At 28.3% G+C, this 13,251-nt stretch overlaps 1 protein-coding gene across 1 annotated transcript in view; it reads right to left on the reverse strand.

The window, feature by feature from the left end:
- LOC107449790 (glutamate-gated chloride channel-like) overlaps positions 1 to 13,251 on the reverse strand; it is a 429,932-nt gene that overhangs the window by 391,159 nt on the left and 25,522 nt on the right. Inside the window, exon 2 of the mRNA XM_043042909.2 lies at positions 11,221 to 11,384. The gene's annotated coding sequence lies outside the window, so the exon portion shown is untranslated. The remainder of the gene's footprint in view (positions 1 to 11,220; positions 11,385 to 13,251) is intronic.

Raw genomic sequence — 13,251 nt, forward strand, 5'->3', positions numbered from 1 at the left:
TCTGTTTATCCTAACGTCTGATTTAACCAATTGACGCACGAACGTAAACAAGTGCAAAACACTTAANTATATATATATATATATACAGAAATTCCCACTTACATTTGAACACTCCAATTAAGCTAGATGGTCCACATTGAGCGCAATCAAAAGTACGGTGATCTTAACACAGCTCTCCCAGCATCCCACAAAATAGCAATGAATCAACTAGTGGTATCCCGTTCATCGAATTCTATCAAAGATAAAATTCTGGTGGGAGAGTACTCTAGTGTATCTACCACTACAAAAATACAATTCTAATTCACTAGTATGTAAGAAATGTTAACTCGATTCCATGTTGGATATCATTTTATACATGAATGTTGACATTGTCGAAATGACTCTCCTTCACAGTGGTTTAAGTACCGTATTGTATCTACCACTACATTAGTTATTTTCCGAATCTTGCGCTTTTCTCATTGCAAAGAATTTAAATGCAAATTTTATAAATTTTAATTTAAAATTAATTTTGATATAATTTTGGAAAATTTTAAAGACAACAAAATCCTTTATACACTCATTTTAAGACTGTATTTACCTCTAATCTTTGTTTCTCATTTGAAACGAAAGTCAAATATGCATTTTAGAACAAATTAGGCAGGTTATCTTAAAGTTGATCTTTAGGTTTTAAAATACTATACTATGTCAAGAAAGAGTTGATAAATTGTGGAGTAACTTTTACAATTTAGAAAAGAGGCGTTGTCCATTAAAGCCTTCTATTCCCCAAGATATTCCTATATGAGACCCATGGGTCTCTTTAATGTTTATCGCTTCGAATAATGGTGATGTCTTTTATATAAGATTCATTTTTCTTCCAACATTTTGACGTTTTCCATGCGGTATGTTAATGCAAACGCTATACTGAGCGTACTGAAATGAATTAAAGTATATATTTCAAAATAATTTTTATTTGAAAAACTGATTTTCTTTCCTTATAAAACTTTTAATATTTAAAATAAAGGCATAATTTTATTTCATATTGTAAAAAAATAATTTAAACGAACTCTTAGAAAAGAAATGTTTAGTAAAATTACCCATAGTAAAATTACCACAACAAAGAAAATTTCTAAAATTTGTGTGCAGTGCGTGAGTTAAAATGTTTATGTTCAAATTCTGCACTTAAAAGTTTTGAAAGTCTTAAAAAAAGGTACTAGAAAAAGTAAAAGTTTTCAAAACTCTTTTATGGGGCCGGAATAGCCTGGTTGGTAGGGCACAGGGCCCAAGTCCAGCAAGTCTAGGGTTCGATCCCGCCAGCCGAAGGCCCACCGTGTAAGAAATGGTGACTGATGCAAGTTAAAACCTGTTGGGTCACATAGTCCTCTATGTTCCCATAACAAATTACACCTCTGAGGGTACTGATTCAGGAGTTTCCTTGTCTTCTGGATTGAGTTCAAAATTACAAGGATACGGAATTGAACATTAGTTGTCGTAACCCCAAAATTGGGTTGGCTGCTCAACGACGGTTATGAAATAAAAATAAAATATAACTATGCAATGGAATTTTAATAGGAAAAGATAACTTAACTAATACTTTTTTTAACTTTCGGTTTATTTTGGTCTGCAAGGTCAAAATAAATCTGTGGCGCCTCGCCACTATGACTTGCTGCCCTGAGGAAAAAGTATGGTCAAAATTAAGAGATTATGGAACTTCTAGCTCGATGAAAATCACGTTAGATTTTACCAAAACTCTTTGTTATTGACAATTGGTAAAAATTTACAATAAAGTTTTATTACCTTATTGTTTGGTGGTAATTTTAGGTGGAATTAGGTAATTTTATCATGATGTCTTAGAGTATGGTAAAAGAAAAAACATTTATTTGGTTAAGTTGCCTTTTCATTATTGGATTTTCCTTAATTGTGCGCTAGTAAGAATTATAATTTTTAAACCAGACTTTCCGGTAAATTGTTACCAAACAAACGGAAAAATTACCAAATGAATGGTTTCAATTCCGTATATTTTAGTTTTGTTATCACAATTTTGTTTTTTATTTCTTTTTTTTTAGCAGAAATAATTTACGTATTAAAATGTACATTTGCGTACAAGTACATAGATCTACAAACAATATAAGTACGGTAATTTTACCGAATTCTTTTATTCTCAGTGTGGAGCTACTACCGGGCTCTTATTTATAAACGGGCAGCATTGCAATAGTGTCGAAACATGCATATTTACAAATAAGACTTCGATAAGATGAAATAACCGATTAAACTATAGGAAGTAATACGTGTTAAAAAAAACTAGTGCCTATTTCTTAATGTTGAATGATTTCTTGTCTTGTAGACGGTTAGTTAAACTAAAATCACCCCTGAACTCATATGTAAATTTTAAAAAACTTGAAAACAACGATATGAATATTTTTATAAATTGGGAGAAAAATTCGCACTTGTCAAAATTTATTCAAATTTGGTATATAGAAAGAGGAATGTTAATCAGAAAACATCCTTTAGTGGTTTCATGATCTCAATTGATCTCACGTAGATTGTAGTCACGGTTCCAAATAATGCATTCACGTAAAAGGTTTTCCAAAAATGTATGGTGATATTTCTTTTTATTGAAGCTGAAAAACTGTTGTATCTAAGAAACAACATTTTCATGAAGTTTTAGTGGAAGATCATTTAAAAAGAAGAGGGTATTGAAAATGTTGAAAAAAATTAAAGCAAGCATTTTGCCCTTTAAAAGAAACCATGGCAATTTAGAAGATCAGAAGTGACGATTATGTCAATGCTGTAAATAAATTGTTAATGTTGAGATGTAAGCTTTGCTAAGGAAATATATGTTCCGGATCATAAATAATTAACAATTTCATACAATATGAATGACATTTGTGATAAAAAAGTTCAATTATATGTATGAGAATATAAAAACTAACTTGACTAATGAAAGACTTGGGACAATATGATATGCCCGCTATTTTCGAAGGCGATATTTTTACATCATTATTGGTGTAGTTTTATTATTATTATTAGTAGAGCCCGGATTTTGATGACCTAAAAAATCTCAACTAATGCCCTTAAAAAGTGCAAAAATTGCTCTTAAAAATGCAAAAATTGAGCAACAAATGCCTTAAATAAAGTAAAAATATTGAATTTAAAAATTATTTTGCTCTTTAAAAATATTATGAGTCATTTAAAAAATATAAAGCAATGCAATACTTGTTCTACGTTCATTAAAGTTTGAAAAATATGTTTTATATCCTAAAATAACAAAAAAAGGAAAATATATTGACACCAAAATATTTTTATTTTGTATAGAAACTTTAATGGATATAACAACTTTCATCTCATAATATTACTAAAAATCAGAATTACATTGGATTATTAAATGTTTTTTGATAATTTGAAATGTAAACGAGCGTCTCTTGTCTGAAAGTAAATTTTCATTCCTGCAGAAGCTTCTTTCAACGTCTACTGATGTTATAGGTGTGTACTTGAAAAAGACGGTCTCACTTACTGACAATTCTTCTTCAATTTGAAAAGAATTTGCTTCACCTGTTAATATCCTATAGATTTTCTTCATTGTTTGGAAGCCAGTGTAATAATGAAAATTGATAAAAAATAATAAAAATTGGAAAAAATTAACAGAAAACTTTAAAAATGTATTAATATGCAAAATACGCCACTAAATTTAAAGAAAAATGCTCTAAAAGACAAAAAATGCCCAAAAATGAAAAAAATACAAAAAAAATGCAAATGTCATCAAAATCCGGGCCTTAATTATTAGTGTTGTTTATTAGTTTTATTGTTATTTGTAATTATTAGTGTTGTTTTCAGACAGGCTTATAGAATTTTACTGCGCGACAGCTAGTGATATAGCAAACTCTTATTGCCTACGAGGATATCTAAAGATTTTTCACCAAAAGACCTAAGGTGTGATTAAATATTTTCTTACTAAATCCATTAAATTACATTCTTCCAAAATCACCAGACCCTTCCTTAATGGACATTTACTGCTAGTATGATAAGAAAGTATTATCTCTTCGAAATGAAAATATTCTTGTGACAAATGAAGTGTTAAATAGCCAGTTATTTGCAACGTATAGTTGCTTTCGAATATTATTAAGATGTGTTTAGATCTATCTTGTAGTGCATGCTCAACCTCTATAGTTAATTAATCTGTAATGATTATTATTTCCATCAAAATTTTTTTGTTTGGAAGAGCTAAAATCGGCTATCCAAAGAAAGTTCACAATCATTCCTTCAAAACAAGAATTCAAAATGGATGTTATTTAAGGTATAACATCCAATAATTCAAAACACGTCATATAAAGGTCCAGGTTCAACATAAAGTGGTCCATGTCGTATTTCAATACCGATGCATCATAGTGCTCGCTTTAAAAAAATTTTTTTTAGTAGACAAAAGTTTTAAGCATTTCTCACAAATTTTTTAAGCAGTTGAATTTTTTCATTTTGCATAAAATAAAATGTCAAAATTGACTCTCTTTTATATCCTACAGAAATGAATTTCTATAACACAATATTCATTTTAAAATACATTTATTTTACTTTTTTTAATATAGCTTTAAATATATATTTCAAAATTGTTAGAAAAATTTAATTCAAAGTTTTTTTAAATCAACTTCATAATCAGAACTATATGTCGGAATATGGAGATTGTTGCCAGGCATGTAAGTAAATACTTTACAAAAAAAAATATTATAATAATAGTTTTGGGGACAGTTATAATTTATTAATATTTTTTGTAAAAACTATGAATAACAAAAAAATATATTTAAGAAAGATTCCTGAATTATTAAATTTTTCTGATCTTCCTTTAAAGTGTTCATCTAATGTTTCTAAATGTTTCTTTATTTGAAAACTTTTACTTGTTGTTGGTTTTAGACTTGCAAATAAATAAAATTTAAATTTATATATTAATTTTTACAACTATTATGCATATTTTACACGGAGAAAAAAACATCTGGTAAAATTACCGAACAGTATAGCAATGAAATTTCTTGTAAAAGAACGTAAGTCTGTTTAAAAAAAATATACGGTATTTAAACCATTCATTACAAAGTTTTTTCGTTCATATGATAATGGTTTACCAAAAATTATAGTTTTATTTTATTAAATTCCAGTTTCTTATTGTTCTTATTACCACATATTTAGTAAAAATGATACAAAACTTTAAAGTAAATTTAACGAAAAATAGTTTTCATGCCACGCATAAAATATGATAAAAAGACCAATTTTCCCAACATTTTCCGAAATTTATTACGTATTATAATGCCATATTTTGTTGTTAGTTTTACCAGAAAAATTACCATAGTGCTTCGGTAAAAATTACTGAGTTTTTTTATGTTCTCATAGAACCAAAAACAAGGTAAGTTTTACCATATTCTCGTAGATTTGCCCAAAGTTTTTTCAGTATAATTATTATAGTTATTGAAATTTACTTAGTTACTACATTAGGTACAATTACTTCATTTAAAACAGTAGTATTTCATAGGCTCGCTTTCTTTTTTTTAAACAAAATTCTATAAATATTTAGAGCAAAACATCAAAAAATAAACAAAACGAGAACGTAAAAAAAATGTATTTCCAGTATTAAAAAAAGTTTTAAATATTATAAAAGAAGACGAATAAATATTACTCAAATGAGGGTATTGTTTGATAAGCACAAACAAGTTTTGAAGCTTTTAAAAGCGAACGCTATCTGATAGATATGATAGATTCTGATAGATAGTAATGTATTTAATCAATATACAATGAACAAATATTTTTTAAAAAGTCTAAAACAAAAAGAAAATTGTAAAAACAACTATCATTTATCTTACTTTAGCTTATAAACACATATATAACTTTCTAAACTGTCAAATTAGTAATTTTTACACGTATGCTTTTTGTTACAACTTTCACATTTTAAAATATATTATACTTTTTTAATAAAAGTAATTCTAATTCAAGCTCGAAAAAAAGGTATGAGAAGATATTATTTTTTATGACGTTAGGGTATTCAGAGTTCAAAGTTGTTATATGCTTTAACTAAGAAGAATAGAGCTATAAGCGGCAAAACTTATGTTTTTAGAGTAAACCGACACGGAAAGCGACATTATGCATAAAAATGCCAACCATTTACAAAGAATTGGGCTGCTTGCCCAAAACACCTCCATAGCAACGGTGATTCAAAACATTATTTGGAAGAAGCTACGTCACAATGTTTCATTCTTCATAGTATTTTCCTCAGTTCAACAAATGAAATGTTAAAACAAAGAAGAAAATATGTTCTATTAAAGTCCAGCAGCAAGTTTGATTCTTTATAGTAATTCTATAAAAGCTTACAGGTTTTAATTTAAAATACTGAATTTAAGAAAAAATGTACGATTTAAAGTATCGCATTTTTTTCTACAATTTACAATAGTTTTGTTTAAAAATATGACGGATACAATTTCAAAATGATAAATTGTAAAAGGAAATGCAATATCATTTGAAAACTTTACAACTTGGACTCCCGATTATCCGGGTTAATCACCGGGACAGGTCGCACGGACAATCGAAAAACACGGATAATCCGAAAACTCCTTTTATTAAAGAAAACTTCAATATCAGTACAAAAAATATAAAAATTACTGACATTTGCATGCATAACATCAAACTAGGAATTTTCCTTATTGAAAAATGTGTAATGTGTCTTCGCCATTTATCGATACACATATTTTACGAACCGCGGTAATGTCACCGTAATTAAATCCTCCCATATAATCTAATAAAGTTTCCACAGAGCAGCAGAATGAGAAATTGTATTTCATTCATTTACTACATCTTCTGCATCAGTTACTATCATCACTATTTGATTTAACAGCATAACGATGTCTTCATCAGTCAAATTCTGGAAGCCAGGCTCACATGCATCACTTTGAAACCAATCTTCTAAATTTTCTTCATCAAGAATTTCGAAACCTTAGATTTCTTTTGCTTGTTCGAGAATACTGTTTTCATATTTTTCTTGGACATCTGAAGAGGACTTGTTCATCAAGCGGTATGATCTTTCTCCAAGATCGTGATAACGTAGACGATTTTACCTTTGACCATTCTGCTGATGTTCCATATACTGCAATCCAATAACGAATATTTCTTTCCAAAAATTTGTTATAACTTCATGAATCAAATTTTTTTAATCTTGAAAATGTTTCTCTTTATATATTTTGTGTAACTCCGGTAAGAGCACGGATAATCCGCAAACCAGATAATCGAGAGTGTACTGTATATATATATATATATCTATATAAAACATGCAAAAATTACCGAACGATAAAAAAAAATTAATAAAAGAAATCTGGAAAAAAANTATATATATATATTCCTTTATCTAAGACTTTTTTTTATTTTATTATTCGAAACTAAACACGTTCTCACACTTAAATATTCACATCCTGTCTTTTAATCTATATTTTTTCAAGTATGCTTCCATTAATATTTAACGTTTTCCCTTTACTACTAACTGTGGGAAACCTACTTTTCCCTCCATCTATTTCATAGACCAATAGAAATTGTTCAGATTTCCCTTTTTCCTAAAGAGGAAACAAGATCACGGGACTATTGGCAAGATTTTTCTTAAGTTTTATTCGAGAATACTTCGATTTGTCTGTCACTTGGACTTGTCTGTCTCTCCATGAATATTAGCTAGCCTTGATAGATACTAGCTGTTCATGCTAGTTTTAAATAAATATTATTTATGTGTAAAATAGTGCAGGAGACGTGCTTAATTTCCCTTCTGGATGATGATCTGATATACTCTTTATGAATAAAGTCAGTATAGGTACAAAACAATTTTTTAAGGTATTTAAGTGATTAGAGAAATCAAATTAATCTACGTACTTAGCTTTGACTTTATCAGTCAACTTTTATATTTTAAAATTTAGCCTCCAGGAGCACTTACTGCTTCCAAAGTAAAAATTGCCCATGAATAGCAAATATCAAGAACAATGAATACATAATCTGTCTCCATTCATAAAACTGTAGACTAGTCAACTCGCAGTCGAAATAAAATATGCATTAAGCTCTTAAGGAAACCTCATAGTTAGAAAGAAAAAATTCTCTTTCATCAGATACACCCAAAACTGCATCTTTATTTAATATTCTTTCGCAAAAACAAACAGAAAAATGCAATTTTAAATCTTTTGTGCTTGCAGGCAAAATCACTGCGCAGTTCTCCGTTGTCATTTCGAGGAAGGAAATACTGTAAGCGAATTTGTATTCTTACGTTTCGAGCCATTTTCTTTTGTGTCCGCACTGGTTTCATTACTATTTAATGGTCTCGTAAGTTCATTTTATTTTTTTTGGAATTTAAATTGTATGTTCCAATTTCTTAACCACCGTATCCTAATATTTTGAAACGAATAAATCTTAAAATTTACCTCATCTAATATTATTTATTTATGTTCGGCAATAAATTGTCTTTATAAAACATGCAAGCGAAGAAAAATGTTTTAAAATTTATATTTATTTTTAGACGTTTTTATTATTTAGAATTCAATGTTTACGATTGTATAATCTTTAAAGCAAAATATCGATCACTTTCCGACTTGTTAGACAACTTGAATCTCTACTCAGAAACTCCGTACTAGATGATAAAGTAAGTCTCAATCGCTTTTTTTTTTATTGTTGTGAACAGAATTTTTTATCAATTTTTTCTCTAAATATAATTTATTCAAAGTGAAATTCTAAAGGTTTTCTGATTTTACATAATCTGAAAATCTGTGAATTAAAAAATCAATTTTTAATCATTTTTTGACTGCTAAAAATATCAAGTTCTTGTAGTGGTCTTACAGTGGAATCAGTGCTATCAAATTTTATATGATCAGAATATAGATGTTCCTATACGGTCAAATTTTGTTTGTTCTCTTGCGAAGCAAAACAATATAAGATTCAATCGTTTTCTGAGCACTGCGATTTGAAAAAATATCACCTTTTTTATCGTGAAAAATAAATTCTATTCAATAAAAATTTCTGCCACTTTCCCACAAACTAAGGTTCTCAAACAGCAACTGGGCAAGTCTGTAACTGACGCTTACGCAATTCACCATTGTCTCCTAAATAGGGTGAGCTAAATTTATCGAACACCAAAATTTAGACCATTTTCTCACGTAAACCAAGATAAATAAGAACTTAAGAATAAAAGAAAACAAAATTTAAAATAAAACAAAATTTTAAAAAAGAAATACGATTATAGATTAACCTTAAAAAAATTATATTTCTTCTTCAAACTCCAAATCTAAGCATTATCTATTTCATAATAAGCTAGTATCACCCTCGAAAATTCTCTCTGCATCTTTTGAAAGTGATGGGATTTGATGTTCGTAAAATAACGTATTTTTTAATTCTAATTTATTTTTATTTTTTATTATTTTACTTTTTTAACCACTTTTATTTTTCAAGATGAGCAAAAATTGTATTACACATACCCATACTCATTATCATATTAATTGTATTATATAATCCATTTTTTTCTCCTTAAATTCTATGATCCACAGTAGAAATAATATGTTAACATGCATCTTCTCAAAAATCATGCAGATCATATAATGATAATCATATAAAGATATAATGATAATGTGGATCATATAATGATAAAAAAGCATTATTATTTGCTATATCATCGTTTTTAATTTGAAACAGATAATAAATGTTTTTGAACCATTTGTAAATTTACTCATATAAATTAATATCTATAAATTTAAATGATTACTTCTCTCTCTGCATTTTTCTATGCAAGTATTATTCAAAACAGCTGTATGATAAAATTTCACATTTATCAGTGATACTGTCAATGTTAAATGTATAGTGAAGTTAGGACAAAAAATTTGAATGGTGATTAACTAAATTATTTCACAACACTCAATACTCATTTCAAACATACAATTTTAAAGGAATCCATTAACAAATGTATAAAGTTTTGAGTAGTCAAAGAAAGAATATTTTCTTTAGGCTATAGACAAGATGGGATAATTTCTATTTGCCCATCAAATTGAATATTTTCCACATGATATGCACAAGCAATAGAAAATTTAAATCGCTTAAGATAATCATATAAGAGATTTATCTTAGATAATATGCATGAAAAAGAAATTTATGTCTTTTGGCGTATTGTGTTTCTCTTTCTTCGGCTATTTGTCCACAAAATTTTGGCAAGAAACAACAATCTTTACCTTTCTCTTAAAAAATTATATGAAGATCACAAATATCAAAAAGAAATAAGAGCGTATACAAGCTAGTATTAAAAATTAATTTTCTTACAGCTGTAGAACTTCGTAAGCATTATTTTCACGTAAAAAAATTATTAAGACTAGTAGTTTATTTTCAAACAAATTGGCTAATTTAATTTTATACTAAATAATTCTAAATTGACAACGTTGAACTGTCGAGCAGATTTCTGAATCTTAAATAAACAAAGCAAATAAAAACATTTTTCAAGAAATGGAATTCTCTTTATTCACAACTCTATGGTATTTCGTAGGATCTCCCACATTTCAAGAAAAAACTCACCAAATCTCAATGAATAATAAACTTAATGTAAAAAGAATTAAAAATATATATATATTGTTTGCAAATTAATAAAGCATAGCAATGATTAAAGCATAAATCCATAGCAATGACTGTAATGAGGACGCATGCGCACTGTTTTCCCCAGAACAAATATTATTTCTTAAAAAAAGAAGTATTAAGAGTAAATTGACTTATCATTGTAGAGTGCTAGACAGTATTTCTATATATAAAAATCAGTAATATGTTAAGAGAGTAACTCTTTGAGTACCTGTTTTCGTAAACGAAATAAAAATTGATATAAAATAAATTATTGCGTAGGTTTTCCAATCGAATAACTTCTAAGAGAACAAAAATACTATTATCTAGTCACTTATATAATTAATAAGTTAAAAAGTGATTTATAATAATTAGTAAGTTTAAAAATATTGAAAGATTTCCTTTTTCATAATGTCGAAATTTATTTGTACATTGTAACATGATAATTTCCTTTAATAACTATTAGTGAAATAAATTTTTATTAATGCATTTTTATAAACAAGATGTAATTTTTTAGCAATGCCACAAAAATTAAGAAATGCATAAAGTAATTAAAATATGTGCCAAGCGAAAGAAAATGAGGAAAGAGTATATTTTTGTCTATCAGCAGCATTTCTTACAAAAATAAATGAAAGAAAAACAGAGCAGGAAATTTATTACCTGAAAAAGGTTTGGCTGCCGGCCATATAGGTTCGTTGTTCCTGGTGAGTGTAATAAATTTGTTTAATATTGTTAAAAATACAAGAAGTTGTATAAACAGTTTTATGTTTGAGGTTGCATTCAATGTCACGTATTTTTCAATTCATTTTTCTGCAGATATATTCCTGAAATTAGAGAAAAGGAATTCTTAATCTTTTTTTTTCCTTAAATATTCATTAAAAATATTTCATTTATGTTCATTAAAAAATATTACATATTCATTAAAAAATATTGAATGCAACCTCAAACAGTTTTATGTTTGAGGTTGCATTCAATGTCACGTATTTTTCAATTCATTTTTCTGCAGATATATTCCTGAAATTAGAGAAAAGGAATTCTTAATCTTTTTTTTCCCTTACATATTCATTAAAAAATATTTCATGTAGAAGAATTTGAAAGAGTTTAAAAAACTCTAAATGGTTTAAGAAACGTCAAAACTGTTATTACATGAATTTCACGCTCAGAAAAAAAAGTACAGTATGGTTAAAGTTAGGTTAAAGCTACGAGAATATAGTAAATTTTACCGTGGTTCTGGCTCTCCAAAAAACACCCCAACTACACCTGAGAACACCAAAAAGCTTGGTAATTTTTGCCGAAACGCTTTGGTACTGACTTTGATAGAAGTGAGAAAGAAATATGGTTTTATAATGTGTGACAAAATTTAGTAAATGTGGTAAAAGTTTGTAATTTTATCATGGTGATACCTCAGAGCATGGTATGAAAACCATTTATTCAGTTAAACTTAGTTTTCAGTTATGTATCTTTCCCTAAATCTGCGATAACAAGAATTATAATTTGGTTTTATTGTCTGAATTATGGTTTTCTTTTACCAGAAATGCCATTACCATACAATACAGTAATTTCTTTCTTCCCACCAAGTAGGAAAAAAATTACGCGTTTTACTTGCTGCGGGCACGTAAAAATCTAGTTCATTTATTATAATTAAATGCCAAACTTATTGAGGGACGATATTTTGTAAGCCCAAGCAGTGATATTTCGTCTAGCATTGTTTATATCTTTCCTTGGTTGCCACTTTGTGTGCGGCGCGACTATATAATCAGATGGATTATTTAGTCACTGAACTTTGTTAACGCAAGTAGGGTCTTAGATTTACAGTGTTTTTGGGAATAAAAATAAACGACATGACGAAACAAATGAAACAAACGAAACACAGTTTAAGTGCCTCGCAATTGACGCAAAGCTATTATGTAACACGTTGAATGCCATGGGGGTCACCGGTGACCGACACTGAGTTTGTTCGTAGCGCCACGGAGATCACCGGTGACCGGCGAAGCCAAGATTATTAGAAACATATAATTCGAGTAAATTTGTAATATTTTTATATTATATAGTTACTAAAATAGTTCACACAAAAACAGTTTTATTTATATACGCAGAGATGCCAACTTGCTCCGGACAGCGAATAAATATTTTCAAGTGGTAGTTTATTATTTTGGATTACTGGTTTAATAAATTCAACTTAGTAGATTTTATCCACCACTATTTCTAAACATTTCGTAGGCTTATATAATTCACCACTTTTTTTAGCTATGTCATGTTAAACGTTTTGAAAAACTAGCAAAATCTGTCATATTTACAAATTTAGTTTGTAGTTATTTCCCGTTTGGCCAGACGACAAGCTATGTAAAATTAAAATGACATTCAACGTGTTAAGATATGTATACCATTTTCCCATCAATAATAATCTGTAGGACGAACAAATAACTTAAATATCTTTTAAAACTATTAAACTTTCCTAAAAAGTGAACTTCTGGCGAGACTTTTCCACTGTGATGAAAATTATCAAAATCAAGGAAAAATTTTCAATTTTTTCAAAACTAAGCAACGTTGGAGTGACATTTTAAATATATTAGCAAACTAGATCGCAAACGTTTTTCATTTCCACAAAAAAGGGGCTTTTCTCCGTATTGATATTTCATTATCACCATTGAAGGCGCTGATTAAAATATACTATAACTGATCTAACCATCA

The sequence above is a fragment of the Parasteatoda tepidariorum genome, chromosome 9 (genome assembly GCF_043381705.1).
Source record: "Parasteatoda tepidariorum isolate YZ-2023 chromosome 9, CAS_Ptep_4.0, whole genome shotgun sequence".
In the NCBI taxonomy this organism is placed as follows: Eukaryota; Metazoa; Arthropoda; class Arachnida; order Araneae; family Theridiidae; genus Parasteatoda; species Parasteatoda tepidariorum.